Raw genomic sequence first — 20,911 nt, 5'->3', positions numbered from 1 at the left:
TAAATAAATGGAGGGATACATCCTGAGTTGGAAGATTCAATATTGTAAAGATATCAGTTCCCCCAATTTGATCTATAGATTCAATTTATTCCCAGTAAAAACCCCAGCCGGCTTTTTTTTTCCCTGAAGAAGTTGACAATCTAAATCTAAAATTTATATGGAAATGCAAATGGCCAAGAAAAATCAATAAAATTTTAAGGAACAAAACTAAAGAACTTATATGGCAAGCTATCAAGACTGATTATAAAGCTATAGTAATTAAGATGATGTAATATTGGCAGAGGGATAGACAGATTGACCAATGAACCTAAAAATAGTCCTGAAACAAAACTTCATATACTCACTTGATTTATGATGGAATTGCAATGCAGTGGAGGAAAGACAGTCTTTTCAGTAAATGGTGCTGAGTTAACTGGAAATCTACATGGGGAAAAAAAGTTAATCTTGACCCCTACCTCACCCCATACACAAAAATCAATTCCAGATGGATTGCAAATCTAAATATGAAATATAAAACAATAAAGCTCCTAGACAAAAACATAGGAGAATACCTTCATAACCTTGGACTTCATTAAAATTAAGAACTTCTGTTATTAATACATCCAATAATAGACTTGAATTCACAATATATAAAAACTTCTACAAATCAATGAGAAAAAGACATATAAACTAATTTTTAATGGGAAAAATGTGAATAGACACTACATAAAAGAGAATACCCAAATGGTTAATAGATATATGCAAGTTAAGCTAAGAGTAGATCTTAAAAGTTTTCATCACAAGAAAAAACGTTTGTAACTATGTGTGGTGATGGATGTTAACTAGACATATTGTGGTGATCATTTCAGAACATAAATGTATATCAAATCATTATGTTGTACACCTGAAACTAATATAATTTTATGCGTCAATTATATCTCAATAAAAATAAATAAAAAAAATTTTAAATAAAATGAAAACATATGAGGGGCTGTCCTGGTGGTGTAGTGGTTAAATTCACACACTCCACTTTGACAGGCCAGGGTTCACAGGTTCAGATCCCAGGTGCGGACCTATGCACCGCTCATCAAGCCATACTGTGAGGGCATGCCATATACAAAGTAGAGGAAACGGATGTTAGCCCAGGGCCAGTCTTCCTCAGCAAAAAGAGGAGGATTGGCAACAGATGTTAACTCAGGGCTAATCTTCCTCACCAAAAAAATAAAAATAAAAGCGTATGAAAAAGTGCTCAACATCATTAGTTGCCAGGAAAATGCACATTAAATTGCAGTGAGATAATCACTGAACACCCACCAGGATGGCTAAAATTAAAAAGACTGACAGTACCAACTGCTGGCAAAGATAGGGAACATCTGCAACTTGCACGCACCGCTGGTGGCGGTATAAATTGCTACAAGCCCTTTGGATAACTGTTTGGCACCATCTTCTTAAACTGAACATATGTATACTCTGCCTGAGCAACTCCACTTCTATGAATACACATAACAGACATACGGACCTATATTCTCCAAAAGACGTGTAAGAATGCTCAAAGAAGCACTATTAGTAGTAGCCAAAACCCAGAAATAGCTCTAATGTCCATTATTGGTAGAACAGATAAACTATGATATACGAATACAACAGAATACTACACAAAACTGAAAATAAACTCCAACCACGTGCAAGGATATGGATGAACGTCACAGAGGTAACGTTGAGTGAAAGGAGTCAATCACAAAAGAGGGCAAACTGTATGATTCCATTTTTATAAAGTTCAAAAAATGAAAATCGAATCTAGTATTAGAAATTAGATTTGGGGTTACCTTTGTTGGGGGAGCTGAATTTTACTGCTGTTGTTTGTATTTACTTAATATAAGAACTATGAGGATATGAAGATAATATCTAGTCATATTAATACATATTTAAATTATAACAAAAATAATTTAAGATGTGGGGGGAAGTATTAATATCTTAGAATCATTTTTCCACAACTTGCTTGAATTTTAGATATTGCTAACTGATGCCAGGTAAAAAATTCAGGAATTAACCTTCCGGGGCCAGCCCCGTGGCTTAGCGGTTAAGTGCGCGCTCCGCTACTGGCAGCCCAGGGTTCAGATCCAGGCGCGCACAAACGCACAGCTTCTCCGGCCATGCTGAGGCCACATCCCACATACAGCAACTAGAAGGATGTGCAGCTATGACATACAACTATCTACTGGGGCTTTGGGGGGGGAAAAAAAAAAGGAGGAGGATTGGTAACAGATGTTAGCTCAGAGCCGGTCTTCCTCAGCAAAAAGAGGAGGATTAGCATGGATGTTAGCTCAGGGCGGATCTTCCTCACAAAATAAATTAATTAATTAAATTAAATTAAAAATAAAAATTAAAAAACTTAAACTTCCTTCCACCTTGCTCCCCCAATCTTCCATTTTAGTTGCTGTTGCTATTTTTATTCTATGTCATCTTTAACTTTTACATCCCATTCAACAATCACAACCTCCTGGTTGTTTTATCTTTAGTTCTGGTTTGTATTATTCACTTCTCACCACCAATCTCTTTATTTTACTTCAACTTTTCCGTTCCCAAATTTGTCAAAGGATGGGGACCACCGTTCAATACCCTAAATAAAAACACAAACCTGGGCCGGCCCCGTGGCTTAGCGGTTAAGTGCGTGCTCTCCGCTGCCGGCGGCCCGGGTTCGGATCCCGGGTGCGCACCGAGGCACCGCTCCTCCGGCCATGCTGAGGCCGCGTCCCACATACAGCAACTGGAAGGATGTGCAGCTATGGCAGACAACTATGTACTGGGGCTTTGGGGGAAAAATAAATAAAATCTTAAAAAAAAAAAAAAAAAAAAACAAAAAAAAACACAAACCTGACCTCATTGCTTTATCACGGCCTCTCCCAACAGAGCCAACTCGGCCTCATATAGGCTTTGGGGGTAGGTGGAACTTGGGGAGGGGGGAAGTGGATGACGTCACCAAATGATACTGTTGTTGATTGGTTGGAGGCGTGGTCACTGGAGTGAACCCCTCCTTGATTGGCTGACTGTCAGAAGGGGGCGCTAGCACTGATTGGTTGGCTTGTAAAAGCGCGTTCACTGAATTCGAGTTGTTGATCCGTTGACAGCGTCTAAAACCAGGGCTATGTCTCAAGTTCTTTAATTTGTAATGGCTCCATTTTCTTATCTCATTTTTGAATTATCTTTTGAGTATTTCTTCCTTCTAGACTGGGTTATTCATCTGTCTTTGCGTACTCTGCCTCTCTCGTTCCTTTTCTTTTCTGCAGTGTTTTATACATTTGCCATATCATTTCTTTTTATCTTTTTCAGGCTTAACGGGAGCAGACATTCCATCCAGACGTTCTACATCAAACTTGCACCTCGTGAAACAAACGTGAATCTTGTTTGGTCCATAGGGTATTTTCTACAAAATGCAAATTTGTGACTAACATTTAAAAATTGGGAGGTTCCACATAAAATTCCAGAATTACAGCTTCTCTTGAAAAATAATCAGAAGACATGACAACATTGCACCTACATTCTTAGAAATAATCAGCTACAGGCTTTTTACATGGGCAGTTCTTAAACTTTAGTGAGCTTCAGGACCATCTGGAGGGCTTGTTAAAACAGTTTTTCCTAGGCTCCACGCCCACCCCACCCCACCCCAAGAATTTCTTTAAGAGATTTGCATTTCTAACAAGTTCCCAGGTGATACTAATAGTGCTGATCTGAGGACGACAGTTTAAGAACCACTGCTGGAGACGAAGCTTTTGCTCTCTGCTTACCACGGACCACACCACTCCCTATTGTCTCATACCTAACCAGCATCACTTATTTACAGCACCTGCCTGGCCCCTGTAGGCAATGGTGTTTATAACACTTGTGATCTATTTGATCTGAATTTTCCTTGACAACCTGACACCTGGTCGTGCACAATCCAAGCTGCTATTAGAAGACTGCAGAGTGTGTATTACCCACTTTTCCCAGCCTAAAGGCATGAAGAGCTCTGCTGGGGCTGTGTAGGTCCTTGCTGAAGGTCCTGGGCTCACCTGTCAACAAGAGGTTTTATTCATGTCTTGTACAGGGAGATGAATCTCATTCCCACAAGAGAGTACTCTCAGGGGACGTTCACCCGGTTCTTATGGATCAGTGGAAAACAGCCAGATCTGTTGGTTTTCTCGCCTCTGCTGGGTCTCAAGAACTAACAATAACCTCAACTTCTCCTTTAGGCTCCCTATTTACTCTCTAGGTTTGTTTGTTTTGTTTTGTTTTGTTTTTTCCTTTATACTGGTGGATAATAGTGATAATTCTCAGAATTTTGTCACAAGCCTTCTTAAAACAACTTCCTGTGGGCAGATTAGGGTAGGTAGGTACCTCTCTGTTCCACACCGGAACCTTCTATTTATTTTCTTGGCCACCACATTTTAAAGTTTTTAGCAAGAATTTGTACCTTTTTCTCAGTTCGTTTGCTACTGGAGCATGTTTGCTGGGTTTTGACACTGTTTTTCTTCCTTTGGTGAGGTCTTCAGGGAGGAAGGGTCTGTGGTCCAGCTTCCCTGAACCATCACTATGGTGAAGTCCAGCTCCGGGTAATTGAATGGCCTTGTTCTAAATGGTCCAACTCTAAATGTATGTGCCACCCCCAGCGATTCCAATGAAATCATTCTGGGCATCAAGATCTTTAAAAGCTCCCTGGGTTATTCTATGTGCAGGGAAAGTTGAGAACCACTTCTATAGCTCAGTGCTTTTCAAATTCTACCAATCACTGAGAATCTAGTTAAAATTCAGATTCTGAATCAGAAGGTCCAGAGTGTGGATCAAGAGTCTGCATTTCTAACCAGTTCCCAATGATGCTGCTGCTTTTGCTGGTCGGTAGACCACAATTGTAGCAAGGTTCTAGAATTAACTTGGCTAATAATCTTGCCTGGATATTCTTGGTCCCTCATATCCTCAGATCGCTGCAGTGGCCCAGCACCATCCCCTCAGTGTGGTGGACGCCCTGTCTGAAGCAGGATACAGTCATGTATGTAGACTGTGCTTTTGGGAAAGTCCCAAAGCTTTTGTGCTTGGGACTTGTGTGGCTGGGAGCTCTGATTACTGAGACTGGAAATTCCCAAATTCTTAGGGTTCAAAGAAGGACACGTAAAAGATAAACGTATCCCCTTAAATCCTAAAAATCGACTTAAATTGTTTTTACCCGAGTACCTGGCATTTGTCCTCACTTCTGCCAAGCATAAATAGGGCCACACAAATAGAAATGGCATTGTGCCTGTGCCACCAGCGCACGTGATGAGAGGCACGGGAGTGAGGCGGAGCCAGAAAGAGAGGAACAGTGAGCGATGTTGCCATCATCTCCGGAGCTGATGGAGCCCAGGCACCTGACTGCACTTTCTCTATTAAGTGTGAAGGACAAGAAGATGTCACAAAAACAGAGATGCTTGGGAACGCTCATGGTAAATCGGAGAGTGGATGCAAATCCTGGGACCAGTGCCAAACTGTGTTGGCGCAATACTACCACTAGATGGCGCCATTGCCTCGAGGAACATAAAGTGTTGCTTGGTGCGTGTGGATTTCCTTTCAGCCTTGCTTTATGGGACTAATCAGTCCGTAGAGGAACAATCAGTCCTTAGACAGGTGGAATGAAAATGATAAGAGTGAAAAATCAGGGCTGCTAGAAGCTGCTTTTGACCAGACAAGGAACCTCTGACTTTTGGAACAATCTAGCAATGTCTAGGGGCATCCAGCTGTTGGGAGCTGACCAAGTCACTCTTGTTACGTGGCAGAAGGATCCCACAGGGCACGGGAGGCTTTGTGTGCCCACCAGATTAGTGAAAATGGAATCCTTTTCTATAAACACTAGTAGAATCCTTCTGTAAAGCGAAAAAACTCTAACGTTTTTTGTTTTTAAATTCTTTTTCAAAGTTACTATGTATTGAGGGCTTGTGTGAATGGAAATGTGTTTACTGCTTTAAATGCATTTTTCATTTAATCTTCATAACAGCCCGGTGGTCTTATTATTATCCCTATTTTACAGGTGGGGAAACTCAAGGCCAATGAGATTAAAGCAGCTCGCCCAAATGAAGCCGGGACTTGAACCCAGTTTGATCTGTCCCCAAATCCTGTGAACTTAACCACTTATTACCTCCCAAACAATATTCATTTACAAATGCACATGTCCTTACACTGGTCTTTCTTAGTCTGGTATTTTGTGACTTGCAGCAAAAACATCTTACATGATACAGTGTGATAGGGAAGAATGAGTGCTGTAGGTGCCCGTAACAGGGGCACCCAACCCATTCTTGAGTAGCAAGACTCCTTCCAGTCCAGATCAGGACTTCCTTCCTAGTACTTCTTTATAGCATGAAATGCCCTCAGCTGCCTCTACTAACCCAAAACTCAGCCTTCTCACAACCACCTAGGCAGTGCCCTGCACATAGTAACTAAACTCCCTCTGTTCACTGCTTCCTTCCCAGTCCTGTTTCTTCCCTCCAACTCCCAAATAAATTTATTTTTCCTCAGTAAACTAACCTGTGAAATGGAAAGCAAGCTGGTTACATTAATTCTCACTAAAGTGTACATGACTGATAGTCACTGCAATGTTATCTAAACAAGAGATGTTTGGCTTGAGATCTAGAAGAATATTCAGTGATGATATTTCAGTCTACGTGTTTGCTTATGTCTCAACACTTTGCTTATTCAAGGAGAGAATGCCTGAGGAGAAGACAAAAGGCAGAGAGAAAGGATAAGACCAGCAGTTAAAAAGAACCAATTAGTAATTATGAAATTACACACACACTTGGTGCTGAACATTCAATAATAATGAGTTAAGCTAAGGAGAAAGCTCTCTCCTAGGCTGGTTCCAGGGTCTGAACATGATATGGTCCTCTTTTATTATTTTTTTGTTTTGTTTTTCTCAACTGGAAAAGGATAGACTAACTAAGAAGCAAAGAAACCTGAGGAAATCATTGGCCATTTTAAGAATGGTATAAACTATTCCAGGGTGACTAAATAGCCCTGTTTTTCTTTATATTAAAAAAAAAATAGCGAATAAATGTGAAAGGAATGATAGACTAGAAGATCTCCATTTTTCAACCCCTAATGAAATAACTGACTCAGGCAACACCGTGGGTAGAGGAAACCATTCTGTGATCAGTTGCTGGAGAAGGACTGAGGGGAAATTTGCAATGGGGGGTCTGGCTGACATCGCTTGACCCCGCTGATCTTGCACAGTGTGTGCCTTCCGAATTGATGCGGTAGGAGGTGCCCAGTATGTCCTGTGAACTCTCACCCAAATATTTGGACCCATAACAATAAGCTTTTAGAATTAGCTTCCACTCTGCAGGAAATATATGGGGTACAGGAACAAATTAAATGACTCCACAAGGAAACAAATATGCAAATTAAGAATGGATGGGATTCTGCCGAATAGATGGCAGTAGACTCAGTTTCCTCACAAAGAGGAGAGGGTCTGCTCTGAAACAGAGGATCCTTAAGAAACATAGAACCAAATGCAGTGTGTGGACCCCGAATCAAACAAACCAACGGTAAAGGGAGAGAGTCTTGAGACAATTGGGCAATTTTTACAAGGACTAGGTATTTGAGGATACCAAGGAATTACTGTCAATTTTGTCACATATGATCATGGCATTCCAGTTATGTATGAATACATCCACTCTTTAGAGATGTTTACTGTACATAAGGGCAAAATGACATTATTTGCCTTAAAATCTGAATCAAAAAGAAAGAAGAAATGGGATCTATGAATCAAATGTGGCATAATCTTTATAACGGCTTAGTCTTGGTGATATGAATATTGGGGCTCACTCTACTATTCTCTCTACGTGAGTTTTTTGTTTCATAATAAAAAGGGTTTTTTGTAATAACCAAAAAGTAAAAAGGAATGCCTAATTCCATGATATTCAGTGGGACAAAAGAAAATTCAGTAGGTCAATGAGATCATTTTCACCCTCGATGGAACACACAGCCGATACTAGAGCTCCATCAGCGTTAAGTCAGGACCCAAATGTCCCCCTGATCAACTGCATGGCATTCTGCTTATCCATCTCAGAAGGACAGATGGCGCCATCAGCCTAGTCAGGCCTGGATTCGGTGCCTGCCAGCACTTCCAGTGGAATGCGCTACCAACAACTTTCTCCCCAGGACAGTCACCTATGCGTCTCCGTGACTGGCTGCAGTGGGCTCTGCCAGCTTTGAGCTTAGGCCAGGGACCTGTTCAAAGCCAAGTGTTCTTCCAGAACTCCAAGAAAGAAATGTTCATTGATGCAGATGGCTCTAAAACATATGAAAGATGCTCACCCTCATTCATAATAGGAGAATGCAAATTAAAACATACTGAGATCTTCAGGTGGTGAAAAATCTGAACAATTGAAAACACACCACTGAAGACGTAGCTAAATGGGTATTCTCGTTCTTTATTAGTAGGAGTGTAAACTGGGACAATACCTATGGCGGACAATTTGGCAGCATCTAGCATCTGTGCCCTCTGGCCCAGGAATTCCTCTTGTATGAATTTATCCAACTGATACTTGCTCCCACCTCAAACCACATTTGTCTAAGGTTATTCATTGCCATGTTGCTTGTAATAGTAGAAGATTTGAAAACTTAAATATCTATCAGAAGGAGACTTCCAAATAAATTGTGGAACAGCCACACACAATGGAATACTGTCACTTTCTTTTTTTTTTTTTGGTAAGGAAGATCAGCCCTGAGCTAACATCCATGCCAATCCTCCTCTTTTTTTGCTGAGGAAGACTGGCCCTGAGCTAACATCCGTGCCCATGTTCCTCCACTTTATATGGGACGCTGCCACAGCGTGGCCTGACAAGCGGTGCGTTGGTGTGCCCCGGGGATCCGAACCCCGGGCCGCCAGCAGCGGAGTGCATGCACTTAACCGCTAAGCCACGGGGCGGCGCCCTACGTCACTTTTTTTAAATGGAGAAATCATTTCTTATAATTATATCAGACTTATAATTATATCAGATATCAATTATATCTCCAAGATATATTAAGTGAGAGAAAAAAAGCAAGACAAAGCAACTGTGTATACAGTATACAATCATTTGTATAGAAAAGGAAAAAAGAATATCTCTGCTTGTGTATGCATAAAATATTTCTGGAAAGCTGCCCAACACGTTGATAACATTGGCTGCCTTCAGGTAGCTGGCGGGAGGGAGATTTTTCTCTTGACTTTTGAACTCTGTAAATGTATGATCTGTTCTAAGAGTATAGACAAAAATAATTTCCTAACAACAAAAAACGAAAAGGAGGCAGTTGACTTTCAAACTGAGTTTAAAGGGAAACAGTTGTTATTTGGAGTCAGGGCTGGGTTGGGGCAGAGAGCCAGAAAATGTGCCTGGGGAATGTGGCCCACCCTGCAGCAAAAAGAACAAAACACAGTTCAAGCGCCCTATAGGGGCAAAATATAATCCGTTTTAAATCAAGTTAAAGCCAAGTCACTATAGCTGGTCAAACTAATGCTGTTTCTTCTTACATGCAGGCTGCAGGTTCCAGATGAGGTGGTCTCTGAAATCCCAAGGAGGGGACTCTGGAAGCCTGTGAGACCTGTCAAAGCCCCAAAGCCCAGTGATCCTAGAGTCAGCAATGGCAAAGCCACCAAAGGCCGGGCTCTGTGACGCCACCCTCAGGGAGGGAACTCCAGTCCTACCAACCAGCTGGGCGACCCTGCTGGGCACAGGCATATGTAAAGAATGAGTCGCTGAGGGGCCGGCCTGGTGGTGTAGTGGTTAAGTCCATGCACTCTGCTTAGGCCGTCCGGGGTTTCGATCCTGGGTGCGGACCTACACACTGATCCTCAAGCCAGCTGTGGTGGCATCCCACATACAAAGTGGAGGAAAATGGGCGCAGATGTTAGCTCTGGAACAATTTTCCTCAAGCAAAAAGATGAGGATTGGCAATGGATGTTAGCTCAGGGCCAATCTTTCTAACAAAAAAAAAAGAATGAATCACTGAAACAGTATGCAGTGGAGTCGAGTTCATTTTTCAAATATGTAAGTTCAAATACAGACAGTGCCTGTTTTTTTAAATCTATAAAACATGTACCTAGGGGCCGGCCAGGTGGCATAGTGGTTAAGTTCCCGTGCTCCACTTCGGCAGCCCAGGGTTCACGGGTTTGGATCCCAGGTGTGGACCTTACACACCACCCATCAAGCCATGCTGTGGCAGCATCCCACATACGAAATAGAGGAGGACTGGCACAGATGACAGCACAGGGCCAATCTTCCTCGACAACAATAACAAAAAATCTATTTAAAAAAACCAGAAAACATGTACCTGTAAAAAAATAAACTAGTTATCAGGAAAAAATAGTATCTACCTGGTAGGCTGTTGTGAAGATCAATCAGTCAATGCACACACCTAGTGCGAGTTAAAATAAAGGGGAGCTCCCAATTCCCGGAAGAAAAGATGGGACCTGGAAATGCTGACAGATCAGAATCTCCGTAGCATCTGTTCTGCTTGATGCTCTGAGTCCTCACAAAGGGGGAGCCGGTGTATCGACAAACCGCACCGTCTGACCACCCTGAAGAAGGACAGATCCAGGAACTGAGAGGGGCCCCAGAGGCTGTTCGGTGCCCGTGGGGTAGCCCCCTTAGTGCTCATAGACGCATTTCTCTGCTCCTTTCAGGGCACACAGAAAACTGTAATTCCCAGCCCTTGCCCTTAACCGAGGCCGTGAGACTGGATCCAGCCAGTGAAATGTGAGCAGAGGAGGGGCTGTAAAAAGCCCTTCAGCAATCTGTCCCCTGCCCCAAAAGTCACAGGTAGAGATGGCAGAGCCACGGGAGAGAAGGACACTGGATCCTTAGGTGACTACCTACAGGGCTGCCAGATCCATTGCACGTTTTGCATGGGCTTCAACTTTTCTGTGTTAAGCCACTGAAATTCTGGAGTCCGTTTGTTACCACAGCACAGCCTAGACCAACCCGACTGATATGGCCCCCAACCCCTAGCGGCTCTAAAGGCGGCCAGGGGGGGAACTGAATGTGTTTTCAGGAAGGTTACATGAGCTTACAAAACGTTTTTGCTTTTAGAGGGAATTTGATGGATGAGGTGTGGTGACACCAGTGAGCTTTCAGGCTGGCCAGAATTCACAGGCTGTTTGTAGTATGTGTCATTTCCTCGGGTAAACAAGATCTTTCAAAACATTGGGTTCACAGCGGCATGAGGTTGATAAAACAGAATTTTTGGTGCAAAAAGAAATGTTGAGAAACATGGATTAGCCTCACTCTCATTTTAGAGATGAAAATAGAGACCCAAAGGGAGGGGTCAGGGACTTGTCCCATGTCACACCTAGGTCCTTCTGAGGAGCAAGTTACCAGGTCGAAAGTGGGGGGTGAGAAAGAAAGCGCCCCCACACCTTAGATCAGCCTGATCAGGATCAACAGTCACTCTGAGCTTTCAGGACCAAAGAAAAGTCCTCCCTGCTCTAGGGCAAGAGTTAGGAATTTCGGTCCCAAATTCAGCTACAGGAACCAGGCACAAATGAGTGAGACACGACAGGCACCAACTAATTTGTTTCCACGCAATATTGCCAGGTCCCTCACTTTTTCTGGAAAAGTCCAAACACCCGGTGTATTTGTGAGAGCTCCCAATTTTTAAGTGAAAATAAAAATTCCAAACTGGTCAAACAAAATGCATCTCAGGGCTAGATGAGGCCTTCAGCCCATCTGGTTAGGACCTCGGCTCTCCTGTTTCCTTGACTGGAGGGACACGACCTCGGCCATGGCCACTGTCAGGCCACAAAAGCACTGTTCTCCTGGGAGGGTTGCCAGATTTAGCAAATGAAAACAGAGGACACCCAGTTAAACTGGACTTCAGATAAACAATGAGTAATTTTTTAGTATAAGCATGTACAGTCATTCACCATACAACAATGTTTCGGTCAACAATGGACCGCATTTACAACAGTGGTCCTGTAAAGTTAGTACCATACGGCCCAGGTGTGTAGTAGGCTATACCATCTAGGTTTGTGTAAGTACACTCGATGGTGTTTGCACAATGACAAAATCTCCTAACAATGCATTTCTCAGAACGTAGCCCAGTGGTTAAGCGACACATGACTGTATAGGCAATACTTAGATTGTAGAATATGCGTGAGCAATACTTAGATATTGCCTAGGACAAACTTACAGTCTACAAATTCTTAGCATACATACATATATTTACATAGATACTGGTACAGATATTGCCTGGGACATACTTACACTAAAAAATTATCCACTGTTTATCTGAAACTCAAGTTTAACTGGTATATTGTATCTGGCTTCTGATCCAGGCAGCTCATTAGTGAGCTCTTCTTTCTTTGGCCTCGACTGGCCAGGAAATCTGGAAAACAAAGGTGTTTGGGGCCAACTAGGCTCAGAGCAAGTCACTAAATCTCTAGTGTGAATGACCGCCTGGGTCAGTGCGGGAAGGAGTGAACTTAACCCCACCCACAGAGAGAGACACTCGTGGGCAACTGGGGCCCTGGACCACTGGAACTGGGTGTCTACTCAGGCCCCCAAACAAGCTGGCTTCCCTCCAGGTGGAAGGCCTTCAGGCCACAGTGGGAATACGTGCTACTCTCCCCAACCCCTCGATCCACTGGGGGCCAGGCCCACTGCCCATGGGTTGATGCTCCACAGGCTGCACTGGCTTCCACAGTGCCCGTTACTATCTCTGCCATGAGCACTACAGCTAGATGTTCAGAATCCCAGAGCACAGGTTTGCTCACCTCCACTGCCCTCTAAACACTCCTCATGCCCATAGGTTCTGGTGGGGGCTGGTGGCCCTATGGAGCTCTGCTGGTGTTGCTCCAGGTCTCCCCTCCCCACCCCATGAGAGAGGGAGGCCAGCTCAGAAACCACAATCCTCCTTCCTTACTGTGCACTTCACTGTCTGACATTGTCCACTGTCGAGAAGGAAAATCTTTTCCTCTACTCTCTTATGTTATGTGACTGGGGACCTGCAAATTAAACTAACAAAAGACAGATTAATAGGAGAAAAGGCACACCATTTTTATTAATATTTACATGCATGTGGGTTCACAGAAAAGAAGTGAAACTTGAAGAAGTGGTCAGACTTGGGGGCTTATGTACCTTTTTAACAAAGAAAATAAGTTTTGAGTTTCAAAAGGTGATAAATTGTGGGGAAGTGACTAGAAAACATAAGGAAAGATAGGGGCTACTTTAGTAAGGCCTGTTTATGCAAACTCATCTTGGTGTTGACTCCCCACCTTCAATGAGAAGAGTGGCTCTTCTCTCCCTGGTACAGGGCAGGCACCTTCTTCAAAGGGAAATTTATGCCCTGCTTTTAGGCAGATATGGGGGGGTGGGGGGCAGAGAACTCTTCCTGCATCTGTTGATTCTCAATTGCCTTCAGCTCAAAATAATCCTCATTCCAGAGTAGCATATTTTGGGGTGGCTATTCTGATCCTCTTCACCACCTGCTCCTGGAGCTGAGCTGGATATTCTTGTCAGCCAGTAAGCTGAGCAGAGGTCCCAGGTGCTACCACCACCACCCCCCCAAACTCTTGCACAGACCGTGGACCTCCCATGCCGAGCAGGGTCTGAACTGCACAACTAAACGTGGTGGAAGCCTGCTCCGCCCGGGAGGCGATCTCCATCCTCACTGCCTCCTTCCCCTCTTCTTCCTCCCGCCTCACAAGCAGCCGCCTGTAAGGCCACTGGGTCCTCCACCTACGTTTCAAAACCATTACCGACTGAGTCTGACTCCAAGTTTAGGGGGAAAAAAATCTCCTGGAGTAATTTTTCTTATAATTGATCAAACCAATCTGTAACTAGGAAGGGTAAATAGTTGTCCTCTCACCCCTAGCCCTGTGGGGGTGATTTACTTGATGTTACTGGTTACTTCTGAACACTGGTGTTAACGCCAAACCTCCCAGGAGCCCCATTACAGTGATTCAGACAAATTCATACGTGCCTTTACCCTGAGAGAGTATTTTATTCACCTGGGTGGGTAATTTAAAGATGAGCAACCTATCCTCAAATATTATGACTAGGAGATTTGCCTTTTCCTCCCTCTTTGGAGGGCTAGATTGGACTCTGGAAGGCTGTTGTCCGGACAGGAGTGGGTTTCAGTGGTTCTCATTGCCATTGTGGATCCCGCTGGGGGGAATCCCCCCGGAATTGCTCCCAGAGGTTCCGACTGAGAAGGTTTGGGGGAAATCCGGGATGTACACTGTTAACAGACATCTCAGGGCATGCCAAATGCAGGGATTCCTAGACAACACTTTGAGAAACGTTGGATTAAATGACCTTCCTGATTTTAAATTATTTGTCGAGCAGGTTTAATAACGTTGTGACTTAAAATTTCCTGGTTGCTTTAGAGATTCATATTTGAGTTTAATCATGAGTCCTTCTACCGTCAGCTCACTGGAGATCCGTTCTTCGGAAATCTCTGGGCTCAACAGGCCAACTATCAGCGAGAGAGAAAATCGCTCGCGGGTGAGTTCAGTCGTCAACAGGCTGGGGCTTCCCAGGAATCCCCTGCAGGTCTAGTGTCGCGGGGCTGGGATGTGCGAATGCTTGGCCCGTAATCACAGCCGTCCTGGAAGAGAGATCCTAGAACTTGAGTGAAATAGAACATAGCAAATATGCCTTTGAAATAGCCTCACACCTTTCTTGTTTGACCAAGGGATTCATAATGACCAAGGAGCAAAGGGAAAATGCTCGTTTCATCCATTATACCCTCGCTGACCTCCAGGGGGCAGCAGAGCCAGGAAGGACATTCATTAATATAGGCGGCAGGTCATCATTACGGTCGTCCGTCCAGCTGTACTTGGCTGGCTCACTGATGGAAAGGGAGGACGGGCAGGTTCTGGTTGCTTGAACGCCCAGCATTCTGCAGCCACAGCCGCATTTCCCACCTCTGAGAGAGGCATCTCTGGACCCAAGAGAAAACCAGCGGGCTGGGCAAAGAAAGGCACAGGAGCTCTAAAAATCCCTGTGCACTCTGAGCCCACAGGATGGATCCAAACTGCTGAGACTGAAACCCATAGCCCCCACTTCCTTTGGGCAGGTTACTACCTCACCTGTCAAAGGGAAATAGTAATACTACCGACCTCCTGTGGTTCTTGAGAGATGAAATGAATTCACAGATGTGAATCACTTACAACAATGGCTAGCACGGAGTAAGCGCTTTATAAATGACTGCTCGTGAGTCACACATACCCCCAAACCACTTTTGGAAAATGCCGGATTCTGGGTAGCATTGGTTTTAATAAATTAATTTGCATTTGGATTGGACCTAGACAGATATTTTTAAATAATAACATTTAACAGGTGGTTTGAATTGCTAATTTCAATAAATCAGTGTTGGATTAACAAGATTTTCTCTGTGGGTATAAACATGGACATATAGAACATGTTTCTGACAGATACATACAGAGTACTCTGGCAAATCAATATTCCATTTAATCGGGAGTTATGTACGCATCATGCCCAATTGCCAATTTTCAAAACTCTATGTAATAAAATATCTTTAATACTAAACCACAATAGACATAATGTTTCTTGAAGATTCGGGGTCTGCAGTGAATCCCGGATATTCTTTACTGGGGATGTGTAGACGACCTGGTCCAGAGCTCTCTTGGAGATAGGAAACTGCAGGCATCAATGTTGGCTGCTGGCATATTCACTCATCCATCAACTTTGTTTTCCATACACTGTGTCTACTCAGGCAGCCCCAAATGATGTCTGTCTGGCTGGTTGCTGGTGGCCTGAGCTGGTTTTAGAGCAGAGGCAATCCTGAGAGACATACGGAGGTCAGAATGGGGCCTGAGATAGCAAATGCAAGCAGAAGGTGCTCGGTAAAGGCGAGTCCTCCCACCTCCCTGTCCTGCGTCTCCCTGCATTTCTAATCTCAACTCCGGTGAGTGAGATTTTTTGAAACTCTGAGCTGAAACCACTTCCTATTTTCTCAAAGGGAACAGCCAAGGGAGATGGGCTGGCAAAGACTGATCAATAGCTTTCATTGCTAATTCCTTTAATGCTCAAGCTGTTCTCTTGCAACTCATTCACTCTTTTTCCTTCTCCCTGTCTTTCCCCGGGGTCCCTGCTACACTTTACTATACCTTTGTGCAAAGTAGAAGGCGGCATCTCCCAAAATGCACCGTTTCCGGTCTGGCAAATTAGAAAAGGGCACGCATTCTGGATCTGAGCCCCACCTGCCCTCTTGGCTGAGCCCCTTGGTGCAATACACAAAATGCACAGCCACCCATGGCAGCCGATGTCACCCAGGGCCCCCCCCAGGAGGTAGAAGCCGATGAGGAGGGCCAGGGCCGGCACGGAGAGCCAGGATCTGCTGGTGAAAACACAGCCCACTTGTGTTGCCAGAGCAGCCCTCAGTCTGAAAAAGAGCTGGATCCCAAGTGAAACTCACCTGCCCTCCCTCCATATGAGCCGTCGCACACCTGGTTCCACTACGTTTGGCTGGGAGACAGAGATTCCTTCTTTCTCCCAAAGAACCTTCCACAGACCTTTGGCATCTTTCACTTAAATCACAGTGTAAGTGTGAGTTTGTGGTCTAAAACCACCAAGCAGGGCCTCAAGTCTTCTGGAGGGATGATTTTTCCGAACAACTGCTGAGTCTACTTTTGGTGAAGTCCAGTGGCTTCGCCCTTGGGCTACGGGAAACTCTTGACACCCTAATCCCAGAAACTCTCAGAATCCAATTAGTAAATAAGCTCCATTGTAATTGAAGGAAAAACCCTATCCTTGCTATTTACCCTTCACACTGAAATAGTAAATGATACTGTGGGAACACTGAAGCATATCACTGAATAGACCATCAGCAAAGGCAAGATTGCCTCTCCCGAGACTCCTCTGCCCTCTAAGATTGGAATTTGGGGAGGATGCATTCAGAAATGATTTTTTTTCCCAGTAATGACAACGTTCAGTACCACAAAAGAAATGAAATTGAAGCATTGATCTTATTCTTCAAATATAGGATAGCTTCAATATTAAAATTAACATATAAATTTAGCATCCATCTTATTTTCGACTCACTTCTGCTGAGTAAATGCACATATAAAGAATGAATCACTGAAACAGTATGCAGTGAAATCAAGTTCATTTTTCAAATATGTCAGTTCAAATGCAGTCAGTGCCTGTTTTCTGGGCACCCAACAAATGTTCCCAAGATGCCCCCCCTCCCATCACCTCCCACCCATCTTAGCCATAGGGCAACCTGGGGACCTTGGAAGATGAGTCCCTGAAGAGCAAACTCCATAATATGTGATTGCTACACTGCATGCCCCTTCCTCTGCTCCGAATTCTTTTTATAAATTTTAAATGTTCTAGGCTCTTAGAAGCCCATCAATTAACCCTAACAGCCTGGACCACAGGTCCAGCATCACTGCCCCTTTTCCCTGGCACCTGTTGCCTCTCCAGGTTGCTCTCTTATTAATTTCAACCACAGCCGTGTACCTGGCTAACAATGCCTTGTTTCTCAATACATCTGTGAAACTACTTTTGTTTTTCCCATCATCAAGAGTGTTGCTATTTCACAATGAGGTATCACCTCACACCTGTTAGAATGGCTATTATCAAAAAGACAAGAGATAAGTGTTGGCGAGGATGTGGAGAAAAGGGAGCCCTTGTGCACTGCTGGTAGGAATGTAAACTGGTGCAGCCACTATGAAAAACAGTACGGAGTTTCCTCAAGAAATTAAAAAATAGAACTATCATGTGATCCAGCAATCCCACTTCTGGGTACCTACCCAAAGAAAATGAAATCACTCTCTCAAGGAGATATCTGCACTCCCATGTCTATTGCAGCATAATTCACAGTAGCCAAGACGTGGAAACAACTAAGTGTCCATTGATGGATGAGTAGATAAAGAAAATGTTATATACTAAATGAAATAAGCCAGTCACAAAAAGACAAATACTGTATGATGTCACTTATATGTGGAATCTAAAAAAGCCAAACTCACAGAAACAGAGAGTAGAATGGTGGTTGCCAGAGGCTGGCGTGGGGGGAGGGGGATGGGGGAGATGTTGGTCAAAGGGAACAAACTTTCAGTTATAAGATACATAAGTTCTGGATATCTAATGTACAGCATGGTGACTCTAGTAACAATATTGTATTGTACGCTTGAAAGCTGCTAAGAGAGCGGATCTCAAATGTCCTCATCACAAACACACCAAAAGGTAACTATGTGACATGATGAATGTAACTAACCTTATTGTGATCATAATTTCACAATACATATGTATACAAATCATCATATTGTACATCTTAAATTTACACAATGTTATATGTCAATTATATCTCAACAAAGCTGAGGGGGAAAAAAGATTGTTGATATTTCTTAAAACTCAAAGCTCCAGGGCAAAACCTATTTCCAGGTGTCACTGGTAAACTGGGAAACCTGGAATAACTGAAGGATCAGCAGCACTGAAAAACCCGAGGAGCTTTACGTGCACAACCCTTAGGGGAAAGGGTAGCACATTTATGCTAATATCTGGTCCTTTCCCAATGAGAAGTTTCCAGAAACAGGCATTTCTGATCCAAAATGTGTACTCAATCTAATCATTGATGCCAAAGTTATGTGAACTAGATCTAGGGCATGTACTAAGACTGCTTACATGTTGAGGTTTACTCTTGCCATAGAAAAGTAGATGTGAGTGGAGGAAGGATTTAGAAATCTCCAGCATGAGGTTTTATCCTTCAGCTCTTTTACTTGGCATAGATCTAAGAAGAAAACCCAAGGATGTGATGCAGAGTGAGGTGGTTCTCAAATCTCAGTGAGTTTAAGAATGACCTGGAGAGGATGAGAAAAATGTAGGTGCTTAGACTACGGGACTCTGAACTTGACAGAAACTAAGCACTGGGGTGCCTGGACCACCCTTTGAGACAAACTGCTATAGAACAACGTGACTAACCCACCCACACTCACGTGAACGAAGCATTTCCTCTAAGACTAGTAGCCGGCAGGGCCTCACTAGAAGGGCAGGGAGGCACAGTGGTGTAATGGGAATTTACTTTCTACAAGGCTGGCTTGACTCAACTGCAGTCGTACGGCCAAGCACCCAGATATTTTGTCTGTGTGACAGATGGGCTTTAACTAGAAGGAGTTGGTTGATTTTGCTTTTCTCTTTTCATCCAGATGTTCGGTTTCACGTGAAAGAGGAACTGAGCGCCCACGGGCAGACAGATGCCCTTAAATTCCACATGCCATTGCAGGCTGGTCTTTGAGAGCTGTGCTACAATCTAAGAGGTTTTGCCACTTCAACTAGAGGGGGTTCAGCCATCAAGACTGCAGAGGAAGCAAAACTGACCGCTGGAAGCAGGACACAGGATCTTAACAACAATTTCTCCCTTCTAACCCCTGACCACGCTCACCTCCCAAAGAAGACATTTCTTGCTTCAGAAGATGATATTGAGAATCAAACATACCTGCACTAGCCAACGAATAAGCTGTCTTACAGATAATTCCATTTTGCTGGCCACTGTAAAAAGAAGTCAACAACTTTGATGATCTGTGGGCAAAAATCAAGCTGTAAGAACACCGGATCTTAATTCGAGTTTTGCTCCATCCAGGTCATTCGACTCGAAGAAGTAACAGCTGAAGACAGACTTCATAACACCATCGGCTCACATCGTATGTTATCACTGTCGCTTGTTAAATAAATGTAGGTAAACTTTTGAGATTTGATACCTTTGAAAATACATTTGTCATAGGTAGGCCCCGATGTGAGCCCATCACTACCACATAAAATGTCCTGGACACGTGTCTTTAGAATCAGGGTCAAACTATTCTCCTCTCCCCTCCTTTCTTCGTTTATGTACACTCTAATGTTTAAATATAATCCTAACAAATTGTATTTGCTTTTAAACACTCTGGTATGTAACTATGTCAATTAAATACACAGTAGTCCAACTAATATAAGGAATTTTTTCCCCTCAAAGATTTCTCATTCCAAACGTGCCTGATAGAAATAAAAATGAGATGGTTCTTTTGTTTTAAATCTCTCTTTTTCTCCTGGGACCCATTCAAGCATGGGCAGTCTGATGTCAGTGCCTGTCCCCCAGTTGAGGGAACATCTCAGGCCAGGAGTACCTGCCCTTCTCCCTCCCAGACTGAAGAGCCTTCAAGGCTTATCCTTGCACTGCATCCTTGTCATGCAGAGGCTTTTATTTGCTTATTTACTTTCCCTTCTACATTCATAACTGTATTGTCTAACCTAAGCAGTCATATTTCCTTTCAAGCACTTGGAAGAATGGAAACAGTAAGAGAACTGGTTGGTGTGGGCACCACTGAATATTGTTTGAAAACTCACTTTTAAAAATGTCTGAGCAACAAGTTTGCCATATACAGCACCTCCAAAAATGCTTTTAAAATGAAGGGGGAAAGCCCTGGTTTTCAATGTTTTGTTGTGGTCAACTAGAATGGCATCTTCTCCAAGTGAGAATGGGGGAATTCACTTCCACATCCTGAATGCAAAGCTATGAACTTAAAAGCAGGAGTAATAGCTCTCATTTATTGAGTGCTTTCTCTGTGTCAGGTACTGTGCTAAGTACTTTACTTACTTCCCCCCACAGTAGACTGTTTCATTTTTACTTTGTTGTTGATGGGATTCTCCAATATAGTCACTGGTTATCTTGGATTCTTAGGCAGGTAACTTGGACAATAATATACAAATGGCATTCTCTTATACATAGTAGGCACTCAATAAGAATCTGATGAAGAATGAATGGATGGAGGGACTGAATTAACTCTATTGTCGAACAATAAATTCTCTGTCTCTCTGAATGCAGCCCCAAAACTTTGCCATTCACATTTCTCAATGAATGTCTCATTTCACTATACCTTGATTCCTGATCCACCTACTAGTAAGTAGTTTCTACATCCAGTTTCTATTTTTAGAGATCCTCTATCCACAAGTAGAAA

The sequence above is a fragment of the Ceratotherium simum genome, chromosome 20 (genome assembly GCF_057802395.1).
Source record: "Ceratotherium simum simum isolate JZ-2026a chromosome 20, ASM5780239v1, whole genome shotgun sequence".
Classification (NCBI taxonomy): Eukaryota; Metazoa; Chordata; class Mammalia; order Perissodactyla; family Rhinocerotidae; genus Ceratotherium; species Ceratotherium simum.
The sequence above is the reverse complement of the archived record's forward strand: the minus strand, read 5'-3'. Positions refer to the sequence as shown.